We start from the raw sequence: 14,398 nt of genomic DNA on the forward strand, positions 1-14,398 counted from the left end.
AGAGAGAATGGGCACGGCAGGGCTTCCAGCCACTGCAAACAAACTCCAGATGCATGCACCCCCTTGTGCATCTGTCTTACATGGGTACTGGGGAATCATCCTGGGTCCTTTGCTTTGCAGGCAAATGACTTAACCGCTAAGCCATCTCTCCAGCCCTTGTTTTTTTTTTTTGTTGTTGTTTTTTTTTGTTTTGCAGTAGGGTCTCCCCCTAGTCCAGGCTGACTTGGAATTCAGGCTGGCCTTGAACTCACATCAAGATCCTCCTACTCTGCTTCCCGAGTGTTGCTGGGATTAAAGGTGTGTGCCACCATTCCCAGTTCCAACCATAATTTTTTAATTTAATAAAACAAGTGCAAAGATGAGTGTAGGCACACTGGCACAGGCTGAAGGATAGGGAGTTCTGGGCCAGCGTAGTGAGATGCTGTCTTAAGTGATTCAAGCTTTTCCAACCTGTACTTCCTCCATGTTTACCCCTTGGGAAAGAGCTCTTGCTCACAGAGAGCTCCTCTCCTGTACAGGCCTTTCTCCAGGCTAGTTCACTGCCTCCCAGAAAAGGGACATCTCCCAAAGGAATGCTGAGACAAGAACCCCAACAGTGGAGCTGGGAGGCAGGACTTTGCCCTGAAGCCACCAGACTCTACCCTCCTCCCCATCCCCTATCCCTAAGCTCCCTGACCTTCCAGAGACAAGCAGGAGGTTAAGACAGGAGAGGAGAAGGGGAAAGGAGAAGAGGAGAGGAAGAGAGAAAAGAGATAGAGGAGAACGAGACAGAGACAGAAGCAGAAATGGCTGGGAGTTGAGGGTATAAATGGCATCTTAGAGGCTGTCCCTAAAGTCACCTTCCTGTGTTCCATACAATTTTAATAAAATTTAAGCAAATTTCACACCTTCTCCTAATCCCCCATCTTGAAACACAGCCATCACACTCCCAAACTACTCCACTAATTTCATCAGTAAACTCTTCCCAAGGCTTGTAAATTGCCCTTTTCTGAGAAAAAGACCTCACACTGTAACCCAGACTGTCAATTACCCTTCTGCCTCAGACTCCCAGAAGTTGGGATTACAGGCACTGGGCATCAGCACTAGGATCTACAGTAAAATAAAAATGTAACAGTAAAATAAAAATAGTGTTATCGCTGAAGTATTCTGAACCACTAGGAGTCTGGCTCTTGGGTGGTTTGGGCAGCATGAGAACAAAAGTTATTGCAGCTGGCCCGTACGGGGATCGAACCCGCGACCTTGGCGTTATTAGCACCACGCTCTAACCAACTGAGCTAACCGGCCAGATGGCCTTCTTAGGTTTTTAATGGTCATACTAAAGTCGTGAATAAGTTCATGCAACTAAGTTGTTTTTTGTTGCTCTTTTTTTTTCTTTACAACATAAGTAAATTTGTTTCTTTTTTTTTTCAAAGACTTTAACAAGAAAACCTGAATTAATTCATCAAACTCAGACTAAAAAGTCTACAATGAATACACACTTACAAGAGCCCCAATCTTGGGTGAAGGGAGCCTTCAGTGCGTCTAGGCACATCAATTACCAGGTGACAAGCTTCTCCTTAATAACGTGTGATTTATGACCTGTTACTTTCAAATCAGTTCAAAGCAGTTCCTGGGAGTGGAGCCGAGGAAGGAGCTGTGTCCTCAGAGCATCCAGGTTGGCAGTGAGGGGACAAGTACCATGCACTGCACAGCCAGGAGGAGACTCTGGATGGCTGTAGGTAAAGGCTGAAGAGATCTGCACAGGGGGAAGCCATGACCCAGCTAAACAGTAAATCTCTCATTGCAGTGGTGTGTGCTGTGTGTCTGATTTGAACAGCCCCTCCCAGAAATCCCCAGTTACCTTATTTTCAGTGAGGTTTAGCTACAAAGTTACATTAGACATTTACACAAAGCTTTCCACCTAATTCTAAACAAGAAATCATTTCATGATGTTGAGTGTATATGTGACTCATTAAAAAAAAAAAAATGGGCTAACTCTAGGCTTTAACTACAAATTCAAATTTCATCTTGTAGGCAGGCACGGTGACTCACACCTGTAATCCCAGCACTGGGGTGGCTGAGGTAAGAGGACCCAGGAGTTAGAAACCAGACTTGGTTACATGAGACTGTCATTCAACAAACAACAAAACTCACATCTTGTGAACTGAAGTCTCAGCAATTGCTTGTGACAGTTTGAAAGGAATTACCGGCACCCTCAGGCAGGGTGTGTGTGTGTGTGTAACTTCCATGCAGAGTGAGGCCCAAAACTTCAGAGAATATGGCTTTGGTCTCACTCTGGCCCAGGCTGATCTGGAATTCACTGTGTAGTCTCAGGGTGGCTTCAAACTCACGGCGATCCTCCTACTTCTGCCTACCACGTGCTGGGATTAAAGGCGTGCGTCCCACCAAATCCAAATATGGCTTTTTAACAGTTTGTTCTGAACTGACAATGGTACAAGAGAGAAGTGGTGAACTTTTTTTTTTTTTTTTAAACCAACACAATATATTCAACCATTGCTCATACAAGTCTCACCAGATTCTTTCATCTTATTTTGTTGTAGTGTTCAAGAGTTGTTAACTGGTCTAAAGAGCTGAGCTATCTCTGGTAATTTGAATGTAAAATGTCCTCCACAGCATCAAGTGTTTGTGAAGAAGCCTCAAACTAAGCTGGAGGAGCCTCCAGGAGGCTGGAGAAGCTGTGTCGCTGGGGAGAGAGCCTTGAGGCTTAGGAGCCAGCCAACTGGGTGTTCAGGGGCTCACTTGGCTGCTGTCGTTGTTATTTGACAAGGTCTCACTCTAGCCTAGAACTCACTCTGTAGTCCAGGCTGGCCTCAAACTCAGGAGTGCTTGCACCACCATACCTGGCTTTTAAATAAAATATATATTTGCGTGTGTGTGTGTGTGTGTGTGTGTGTGTGTGTGTGTGTGTGTGTACTGGTGTGCCAGGGTCTCTTGTTTCTGTAATTAAATGCCTGTCTGACTTTGTGTGGGTGACTGGGGACTTGAACCTGGACTTGAAGGTTTTGTAAATGGATTTACTGTTCTTTTTTTTTTTTACTATTTCTATATACCAATCTCCTCAAAATTGAAAGATTCCCTCCTGGAGGGAGGTTCAGAAGACTCAGAAGGTCAACAAGTCTGGGAAAGCTGAAACTTAAAACAAAGTTACAAGACCTCCCTACGTAAGATTATATACAGGGTCAACAACTGTTTAGGGGAAGGTGGAGAGACTGTCTGACCAGCGGCCAGCAGAGCTGCCTGCAGGCTCTTTGCAGTGTGCTCCAGAGACGTGGCTCCCATGTCATCACCTATGCTGGGGTGCGCTTTTCAGCGGCGCAGCTGTCTTTGAGTCACCCACACTCCTGTCAGCAACCCCTCACCCATGTTCTCTAAGTTACCCCAGCGTACTCATTGGCTCACGCAAACTGGCTTTAGTGCAGTCGTGCTTTGGTCTGTGGTCTCTGCCCTATCTGGGGTGAATAGACATGTGTTCACGGCACCCCACAGAAACAGCTTCATATGACAACTACTATTGACTTCTAAGAATTCTGCCTCCAGCTCAGCCAACATTGTCAATCATTTTAAATTTAGCTCTTTGGCCCAGGAAATCATATTAGTTGCTTGATGATTGTAACTTGGGTTTTTTCTTATTTTATTTTATTCATTAGAGAGAGGCACAGAGAGAGAGAGAATGAACTTGTCTGGGCCTCCAGACATTGCAAACAAACTCCAGACACATGTGTGATCCTGTGCATCTGGCTTACATGGGTACTGGGAAATCAACCCTGAGGCTTTTCAGGCAAGCACCTTAACTGCTAAACCACCTCTCCATGCCTGCTCCGCTTTTGTGAGACATAGTCTCATGGAAATCTATCAGGGTAGCCTTGAACTCTTCCCCTCAAACATTGGAATTACAGGGATTCTCAACAATGTGCAGTGAGTTTGGTTTTAGGAAAGAGGATTTAACCTTGCAGCCCAAGCTGGCCTTGAACTCACTGTGTAGTCCAGGCTGACCTCAGACTCTCCCTGATCATCCTGCCTGAGGCTCTGACATGTAGAGATGTGGGATGTGAGCAGCTGTGCCCCACTAACTCCATTCTTCTTTTCATTTAAAGTCAGTGCACAGGGTTGAAGGGATGGTTTAGTGGTTAAGGTATTTGCCTGCAAAGCCAAAGGACCCAGGTTTGATTCCTCAAGACCCACGTAAGCTAGATGCACAAGGTGGCGCATGTGTCTGGAATTCGTTTGCAGTGGCTGGAGGCCCTTGCGTGCCCATTTTTTTTCTCTCTCTCTCTCCGTCTTTCTCTGTCAAATAAATAAATAAAAAGTATTTTAAAGTCATCATACAAAGTAGCAGGTTTCATTGTGGCATTTTCATACAGATATGTCATTATCCTTTGTTCTTTTGCATCTGCCTGTCCCACTTCCTTCCCCCAGTCACCCTGTTCCCTTCTCCCCTGTGCTAGTTTGAATGTATGTCTCCCAATAGACTCAGGTGTTTTATCACAGCTTGCCTCCAGCTGCCTGCCTGGAGGAGGTGTCACTGGGGGCAGATCCTGGAGTCTAGCCCTAAGGTGTCATGGTGGCGGGGTGGGGGGTGGGGGAGGATCTGCTTTCTATCCCAAAAGTGTGCAGAAAGGTTTTTGAGCTATGCCTGGACCCCTGATGTTTGTTGCTTTTGGCGTGTGCTGGCTGCTGGTGGTTTCTCTCTACTCGGATCTGTGAAAGGGACAGTCTTTCCCACCAGTATGGAACTTCCCCTGGATCTGTAAGCCTGAAATAAACCCATCTGTTCCTCCCATAAACAGTGTCTGTTTGCAAGCTCAACCCGTCAACGTGGAGCTGACTGCAGCATCCCCCAGATAGTCCTGCTTCCATGTCACACGCACCGTGACCCTCTCCTGCCCTTCCATAAAGATGGCTTCCTCCCCTCTCACAGGGACTCCCAGGTTTCATGACCTACACATCCAAGTTTAAATTCATTTGTTTACTTGCAAGTAGAGATAATAAGAAAGACAGAATGAGCATGCCAGGGGCCTCTTGTGACTGCAAATGAACTCCAGATGAATGTGCCACCTTGTGCCCCTGGCATTATGTGGGTACTGTTGTGAATCCCAAATAGCGATGAAAGTGAGGTGTAAGTGTCCCTGTGGTGTAGTCCTAGAGCGTGTGCCCAGGAGGGGGACATCTGGGTCATACGGTAGTTCTGCTTTGAAAGGTTTTTTTTAAAAAATATATTTATTTATTTACAAGGAAGAGAAAGAGGGAGGGAGTATTGGTGCACCAGGACCTCTTGCTGCTACACACACAAACTCCAGATGCATGTACCACTTTGTGCATCTGGCTTTTATGTGGATAGTAAGGAATTGAACTCAGGCCATCAGGCTTTGCAGACAAGCACTTTAATTGCTGAGCCACTTCCCCAGCCTGACTTATTATTATTATAATTATCATTTTGGGAGAGGGACAGTGAGAGCCAGAGGGTCTTGCAGCAAATGAAATCCAAATGCACGCACAACTTTGTAAGTCTGGCTTTACTGAGGACTCAAACCTGAACTGTATGCTTTGCAAGCAAGTACCTTTAACCACTGGTTTATTTGTTTACCCCAGTTTTAAGGTATTTTTTTTTCAATGACCTGATTTATTAGAAATTTATTTTTTCTTTTCAACATCCTGTTCTACTGCTTTTTTTTGTTGTTTGTTTTTTGAGGTAGGGTTTACTCTAGCCCAGGCTGACCTGGAATTCACTATGTAGTCTCAGGGTGGCCTCAAACTCTCGGCGATCCTCCTACCTCTGCCTCCCAAGTGCTGGGGTTAAAGGCGTGAGCCACCATGTCCGGCTGTTTGTTTTTGTCAAGGAACCTCCACACACTGACTTCCACAATGGTTACAGCAGTTTACATTGCCACCAACCATTTATTTATTTATTTATTTTGTATTTTTGAGGTAGGTCTCGCTGTAGCCCAGGCTGATCTGGAATTCACTATGTAGTTGCAGGGTGGCCTTGAACTCATACCAGTCCTTCTACCTCTGTTTTCTGAGTTCTAGGATCAAAGGTGTCCACCACCTCACCTGGCTGCCACCAACCATATATAAAGATTTCTTTTACCTGCCATCCTCACCTACATTTACTGTCCTATCTCCTCTCCTCCTCCTTCTCCTTTCTTCATAAAAAAAAAAAAAAGCAACTTATTTAAGTGACTGGTTACAGGCAAGGGTGTCATGGAAGGTTCCAGTAATTACCTGCCTTGTGCTCACCTCTTCCTCACTTCTTGTCATTGCAAACCAGCTCCAGACACATGCATCACTTTGTCAGCTGGCTTTACCTGGGTACTGCGGAATCAAACCCAGGCTATCAGGCTCTGAGAGCAAGTACTTTAACCATTGAGCCCTATCTCCCTGTAGGCCAGCCAACTGTAAGCTGGGAAAAGTTGCACCGTATGCAGCCCTATGGGAGACAGAAGTCATCAGTGGTGAAAACAGTGGACACTGGAAGCCTCAAATTTGGCCAGACAGGCCAAATGACCAAAAGAGTGTAATAGTGGCATGTCTTCTCTAGGGGAAACCAGATGCTCTCTAATTGGGCTGAAGGCACACTCTATGGGAGGGAATACATGCCTGGTACTTAAAACCTAATCAAAAGCCTAAGGCAGGGGCTATCATGAGCCTTAGGGGTATAAAGCCTGCTCTTGTCTGGATAAATGCATAAATTACTCTCATAAAATTGCCTTGAAAGCACTACACTTAATGTTCATACTCATATATTAATGCTACTCTCACTTCTGGTTAGAGAAGCTTCTCTTTTTAGATGGTGATGACCACTGGGATGACCCAAAAGGCAACATAGTGCTGAGAAGGGGCAGAGGAGTGTCCAGCACTGAAACATCTCACACCCTCCAAGGCTCAGAGTCCATTGCAGAAGAGGTGGTGGAAAGACTGTAAGAGCCAAAGGAAGGGAACCACTCCTTACATACAACTGTTGGGACAGAATTTGGCCTCTATATCCAAGACCTTGCAGTGCCTAGCAATACCTACACAAGACCCTCATAATAGGAGAAAAAGATGATGACATCAAAATAAAAGAGAGACTAATGGAGAGAGGGAGGAGATATGATGGATTCTAGTAAGAATCTATGGCTTCTGGATGTACCATTATCCAAATAGTCGGTTTCCATATGACTTTTTCATACTCTCTTAGATTTTGATTAACCCTTCCCTGGCCCTTCCTTTACTCAATCTCTTCCCCTGACCTCACTTAGGCCTTTCCACCCCCAGTAGATTTTTTTTTTTTTCAAGGTAGGGTCTTGCTCAAGCTCAGGCTGATCTGAAGTTCACTATGTAGTCTTGGGGTGACCTCCAACTCCTGGCTGTCCTCATACCTCTGCCTTCCAAATGCTGGGATTAAAGGTGTGTGTCACCACACCCAGCTTGATGAATTTTGAATTTTCTAGTATTTGTCACCCATTGCAAAAAGCAGCTTCTCTGACCAAAGCTGACAGTGTCACTAATCTATGGGTATAAACATAAATATTCATTTTGTTTTTTTCAAGGTAGGGTCTCACTCTAGCCCAGGCTGACCTATAACTCATTCTGTAGTTCCACCTAGCCTTGAACTAATAGTGATCCTCCAATTGCCTCTGCCTTCAGAGTGTTGGGACTAAAGGTGTGTGCCACCACACCTGGTTAAACATAAATATTTAGAAAACAACATTGGTTGTGATTTTTAAGGTGTTTTTTTTTTTTTTTTTTTTTTTTGAGGTAGAGTCTCACTCTAGCCCAGGCTGACATGGAACTCACTATGTGGTCTCAGGGTGGCCTTGAACTCACAGCAATCCACCTACCTCTGCCTCCCAAGAGCTGGGATTAGAGGCATGTGCCACCACACCAGGTAAGGGGTGTTTTTGGTTTATGTGTTTGTTTTTTGTTTAATCTTCAGGTTTTTAGTTTTTTAAGGTAGTCTCATTTTAGCCTAGGCTGACCTGGAACTTACTCTGTAACCTAGGCTGGCCCAAAACTCATGGTGATCCTTCTAACTCAGCTGAGATTACAGGCATGAGCCACCACACCCATCTTACTGGTTTTGTGTGTGTGTGTGTGTGTTTCAAATATTTTTAAAATTTATTTATTGTTAGGAGAGAATGGGAAATAAAGAGAGGGACTGAGTGCTCCAGGGTCTCTTGCCACTGCAAACAAACTTCAGATACATGTGCCATGTAGTACATCTGGCTTTAGGAACCTGAGCCATCAGGCTTTACAAGCAAGTACTTTTAACCACTTAGCCATCTCTTCAGTCCCTAGTATACAGGTCCTTGGTATGGGTATTATTAAAACATACGAAGGAGCCAGGCATGGTGGTGCACACCTCTAATCCCAGCACTCGGGAGGCAGAGGTGGGAGGATTGCGATGAGTTTGAGGCCATCCTGAGACTCCATAGTGAATTCCAGGTCAGCCTGGGCTAGAGTGAGACCCTACCTCGGAAAGAAAAAAAAACAGACCTCAATGCAGTAAGAACTATGGACTATGAGGTTTGGCTTATGAGGGTGAGAAAGAGCTTTTCTTGCACTGGGCTAGAAGTAGTTTGTGTGAGAGGCTTGCTGATATGCCTGTGTCCTGAGACTTTGTTGCAGGGTTGCATTGTGTAGAAATGGACTGGTGTGAAAAGAGGGACATGGCACAGAAATGAAGTCTTCGGGCTGAACCTTCTGCCCATTCAGCTGCAATTATCTGAGAGTTTACAACAATTGAGATTGAGCCAGCTGACCTGCATTGGGGCAATAGGAATAATGTAGACTCTTTTGAAGGGGTCTAAATGCTCAAGGAGTGTCCTGTTCTTAAAAGTCTGTTTTATTCCCCCCTGGATTAACAAATTGGCACCCTACCTGCTATTACAGAGCATAAGAAATGCAGGAAAGAGAGGGTCACTGAAGTTGCAACACAGTCTTGTGTTTTGGAAATGGCCATGGACAGTGTGAAGCAGGTTTGCTGGATGTCTGCATGGAGACCCCATGGGACCATGAGGATGGACTGTGGGTTGCAGTGGAGGCTCAGTAGAGATGCGGGGACCACATGATGGCTGCCAAGGAGAGCTGCGGGCCCCAGATGAAGTTTTCCAGTACTGTGAGTTGCCTAGCTAGAGGGGCAGACTTGGAACTCCAGAACCTTGTTGCTGGTTAGAGTTCTGTCATTTGGAGACTTGTCATTGACCAGAGATGTTGGACTTGGAGCTAGAGTTTGATGTTTGCCCTTTTAAAATCTTGTATTAGTTGAATATTTCTTTGCTATGCCCAATGCCTTCTTTGCAGCATGAATGTTTATTCTGTGTCATTATGGGGCTTAGGGGGGATTTTTTGGTATTATGGTTTAGTTAAAAGACCTTGGAGTATGGGGATGTTTGAACATCATTGGGATTCATAAAAAACTACGGGAACTTTTAAAGTTGAACTGAATGCATTTCATTTTACATCATGGATAGTTATTATCAGTTTATGGGGGGCAGGGGCAGAATGTGGTGGTTTGAGTCAGGTGCCCCCCATAAACTTAAGTGTTCTGAATGCTAGGTCCCCAGATGATGGAGATTTGGGAATTAACACCTCCTGGGGGCAGTGTGTTGCTGTAAGTGGGTTTATGGGTATTGTAGCAGACAGCTTCAGGTTCACTGAGATGAACTTCCAGACCAGGCACAGTTATGGAAGAAAGGATTTATGAAGCGTACAGACCCAGGGGAAGCTGGCCTGCTTTCACAGGACCAAGCAGAGAGAGAGAGAAGCACAGCCTAAAAGTCAAAGGCCACACAGCACAGCACACGTCAGGAACTCCAGCTAGGCACATTTTGGGCATCTTTAGATTGAAATCCCAAACCCACCACCACACCTTAAGATCCACCCAGTGACCCTGCCTCCAGCCAGGTGGCTATAGATGCAAACTACAAACTAATAGAACGCTGAATATATTGGGGCCATCTATTCAAACTACCACAGGTATTATAGCCAGTTTCCCCTTGCCAGTGTTTGGCACACTCTCCTGTTGTGTTTGTCCACTTGATGTTGGCAAGGAGGTGATGCCCACCCTCTGATCATGCCATTGTTTTCCCCTGCCATCATGGAGCTTCCTCTATAATCTGTAAACCCAGAATAAACCTTTTTTCCCACCCAGAAGCTGCTCTTGGTTGGGTGATTTCTGCCAGCAATGCAAACCCGACTGCCACAGATACTAAAGTTATTTCTTGTTATCCAAATTATTATTATTATTATTACTACTACTACTACTACTACTATTATTATTATTATTATTATTATTATTATTATTATTTTGAAGTAGGGTCTCACTCTAGCTCAGGCTGACCTGGAATTCATTCTGCATTCTCAGGGCGGCCTCGAACTCACAGCGATCCTCCTACCTCTGCCTCCCGAGTGCTGGGATTAAAGGCGTGCACCACCACGCCCGGCATCCAAACTATTTTAAAGCTCCGAAATACGATGGCTCAACTTCTATGCAATGCTAAAATTGTGGCTTCATTTTGTACATTGAAATGTTATCCTAAACCAGGAGTACAATGAGATGTGACTGTAATCCCAGATATTTTGGAGGCTGAAGCGTGGGAGTTTCTTGAACCCAGAGGTTAGAGGTCAGTCTGGGGCAACAGAGTGACACGCCAGTTCTCAAAGAGGAAAAAAACACTGTGTGGTGCGTGCGCGCGTGCGTGGCGGGGTCAGGCACGTGCTTTTCAAAGGGCTCCTACAGCTGAGTGAAGAGAGGACAGAAAGCCAGTGTCAGGTGCTCGCTTTCACGTGCTGCAGACGAAGCTAATATTCATGGGAACATTGCACATCAATGACAGGGGTCACCATAGCAGATCCAAAGACCCACAGTTCGTGCTTCCCTGCTCAGTGCCCTGAGGGATGGCGACCAGCCTCGTAAGGAGGCAGGAAAAAAGCATCCTGAGTGTGTCTGCAAGCATGGTTGACGACTCCGATTCGCCTCCCCGTTTGTGGTGTCTGAGACTCCCCCCGAGCCCTTCTCCGTCCAGGGAATGCCTGCGCTCTCCCCGCGGAAAAGATTACCACGTCCACACTTCCTTTAAAGGGGATGGGGAGAGAAAAGGCATTGCCCCATCGATGTCTGGAGGCGGAAAGGGAAGAAAACATGCTCCAGGTGAGGCTCGAACTCACAACCTCGGCATCACCCGCACATATACTGTTGTATAAGTACCGCGCGCTAACCGATTGCGCCACTGGAGCATGCTTTCCCTGCGCCGGCCGTACGCACTCTACAGAGGCGCCCGCGGGGGCGCGCGCGGCCGGGGGCCCGTCTCGTGCGTGGAAAGCGCGCGCGTGGTCCGGGCCCTGCGCGCCGGCGCCCGCAACCCCCGGCAGCAAGGGGAAGGCCGGCCGCTCCCCCGCCGAGGCACCGCCTCCTGCGCGCCGCATCCGGATGCTTGCGGACCGGTCCCGCACCCAGAGAAGCTGGGCGCGCCCCTCGCCTCCGCTCGCCTCCCGAAGGCGCGGAGATCCGCTCCCAGATTTGTCCCCAAACCTCCCTGACCCGGTCGACCTCACGTGGGACCTGCTGGCCACTCACGCAGGGAAGCCAGACAGGGTAGTGACCTTCCTTGCTCCGGCAGCGCTCGGTCGGCTGCTGGGCACTCCCGCCCCTCCCGTGGCCTGGACTTCAGGGCAGACAGTGGGCCTCTGGGACAGGTGCCCGGCTTCCTTTATCCAAGTTGTTAGCCTGGCTTGGATGCTCATGCCCGTAAAACCACAGCACTCGGCGGCCTCTGGTGGTTCCACGCCAGCCTGAGTTACATAGCGAGTTCCAGGTCTGGGCTAGAGAGAGACCTTGCTTCAAACAAACACACACAATGTGTTTGCTTGTGTGAGTCTGGGGAAATGGTCGTGGTTCAGGGCATGTACACCTGACAAATGGACTCCTTAGTTTATTCTTGACTAATTCCTGCCCTGCAGCAGAATTGTTAGGAAAGGAAGAGCCTGCCTAACCATGCCCACTAGACTCTAAGGAGTAGAGTGGACAGTAATAGCCAGTGTGGCGGTTTGCTTCCGGTGTCCTCCATAAATTTAGGTGTTCTGAATGCTAGGTTCCCAGCTGATGGAGATTTGGGAATTAACGCCTCCTGGAGGCAGTGTATTGTTGGAGGCGGGCTTATGGGTATTACAGCCAGTGTCCCCTTGCCAACGTTTGGCACACTCTCCTGTTGCTGTTGTCCACCTGATGTTGGCCAGGAGGTGATGTCCACCCTCTGCTCATGCCTTCGTTTTCCCCTGCCATCATGGACCTTCCCCTCGAGTCTGAAAGTCAAAATAAAATAAACTATTTTTCCCCCCACAAACTGCTCTTGGTCGGGTGATTTCTGCCAGCAGTGCAACCCTGACTGCAACAGACCAAGTTTTTTCATGTAGACACAAGGAAGAAATCAGAAAATGAGTCACTGCCTGCTGGGCATTTACTGCACTGCTGTTTAGATACCATTCCGGGTGGGGATTTCTTTTTTTTTTTTTTTTTAATTTTACTTAATTAATTATTTAGGCTTTTTGGCTTTATTGTTGTTGAGACATAGTCTCACTGTAGCTGGCCTCTAACTCACAAATAGCCTTTCCTACTTCAGACTCCCTGGTGCGGGAATTAAAGGCATGAGCCACTTTGGCCAGCTTGTTTATTTATTTCTTTGAGACAGAATCGAATACAGGCCAGGCGGTTGTGGAACTCGCGAACCTTGAACTCCTGGTCCTCTTGCCTCGGATGGGGGATAGAAGGATGAATAGAGCGCTTCCGCACTCCATCCTATAGACACACACACACGTTATTAAGAGCTAAGCTGTAACCCACTGCAAATAGCTTGCTTGGTCTGAGTTGACTCTGTAGCCCACGGGGCCCTGGAGGAGTACAAGGGCGAAGCAAGCAGATGGTCACTAGCCTGAGTGTTCCAAGAAGTACCTGGGCCCAGATGTCCGCAGGATGAGGGGTGAGTGAGCACGAGGGAGACGCAGGTGTCACCTGTCTCAGACAGGTGGTGACGGTGACAGGGCATACTCTTGGGTGTTATGTGGAAATTGGGTCTGCAGCTGTGGCCTCTAGCCCACAGACTCCTGCTGTGGTGGGGGCAGGAGGGGGGTCACTGGGGCGGAGGATCTGAATTCCAGCCCAAAGCCCTGCAGACGGGTCTGAGCTCCGGGGTCCCGCGTGCTGCCCACCCTACTTGCTGCATTTTGGTGTTTGGCGGCTGCTCGCGGCTTTCACGTCTCTGGTTGGCCTGTGAAAGGGAGCCAGCTGCTTCAGAGATCGGTGGAACTTCCGTGGGTCTTTAGGCTTGAAATAAATCCCTTCCTGCCCCAAAACCGTTTGGTTGGATGCTCATCCCAGCATCATGGAGCTGTTTATTGCAGTGACCAGAGGGCCAAGACTGAGCTCTGGCACGACCAGCTGCCTGTGCGCCCCTTCTCTCCCTAGGGGCTGTGGGCCCGTGGTATGACGTCAGCAGTTTTGAGGGTGAGGGTCTGCTGCCTTCTCAGGTCGCTGGCTCTCTGAACATGCCCCACATAAAGACCCCATTCCTGTCTCTGCTCACTGGCCTTTGTGGCCACAGGCGTCACAAGCTGTGGTGTTTCTGGTTCCACCTTCACCTCGTGAGTGCTAGAATGACAGACCTGGACCGCCACAAATGGGGGAAGGTCAAAGCCACAAAGCAAGTGATATTGTAATGAAGACAGGGTCCTGTGAGGGCACAGACCCTGGGTTAGGTCACATGTGTAGGAAGCTCAACTAGCTGATGCCTTAGTTTCTTTTTTTTTTTTTTTTGAGTAAAATATTTTATTTCTTTTTTTTTTTTTTTTTTTTTTTTTTGGTTTTTCGAGGTAGGGTCTCACTCTAGCCCAGGCTGACCTGGAATTCACTATGGAGTCTCAGGGTGGCCTTGAACTCACAGCGATCCTCCTACCTCTGCCTCCCGAGTGCTGGGATTAAAGGCGTGCGCCACCACGCCCGGCTTATTTCTTAATACCTTATCACTTAAAATTACAAGAATATATCACTCCTGTCAGATTGGCTACCATCATGAAAACAAATGATCATAAATGTTGGCGGGGGTGTGGAAAAAGAGGAACCCTTCTACACTGCTGGTGGGAATGCAATCTGGTCCAGCCATTGTGGAAATCAGTGTGGAGGTTCCTAAAACAGCTAAAGATTGATCTACCATATGACCCAGCTATAGCACTCCTAGGCATATCTCCTAAGGACCCATCTCATTTCCTTAGAAGTACGTGCTCAACCATGTTTATTGCTGCTCAATTTATCATAGCTGGGAAATGGAACCAGCCTAGATGTCCCTCAACTGATGAGTGGATAATGAAGATGTGGCACATTTATATAATGGAGTTCTACTCAGCAGTAAAGAAAAATGAAGTTATG

The 14,398-nt window shown here is 47.2% G+C and overlaps 2 non-coding genes across 2 annotated transcripts; both read right to left on the reverse strand.

Moving 5' to 3' along the window:
- Nucleotides 1–1,210: 1,210 nt before the first annotated feature.
- Nucleotides 1,211–1,284, reverse strand: Trnai-aau. The gene has a single exon. It is a non-coding gene; the product is annotated as a tRNA-Ile (tRNA).
- A 9,839-nt stretch (nt 1,285–11,123) lies between these two features.
- Trnai-uau lies at nt 11,124–11,217 on the reverse strand. The gene is made up of 2 exons: nt 11,180–11,217; nt 11,124–11,159 (listed from the first exon to the last, which is right to left on the reverse strand). It is a non-coding gene; the product is annotated as a tRNA-Ile (tRNA).
- Between the last annotated feature and the right edge of the window lie 3,181 nt (nt 11,218–14,398).

This window comes from Jaculus jaculus, chromosome 13, assembly GCF_020740685.1.
Source record: "Jaculus jaculus isolate mJacJac1 chromosome 13, mJacJac1.mat.Y.cur, whole genome shotgun sequence".
In the NCBI taxonomy this organism is placed as follows: domain Eukaryota; kingdom Metazoa; phylum Chordata; class Mammalia; order Rodentia; family Dipodidae; genus Jaculus; species Jaculus jaculus.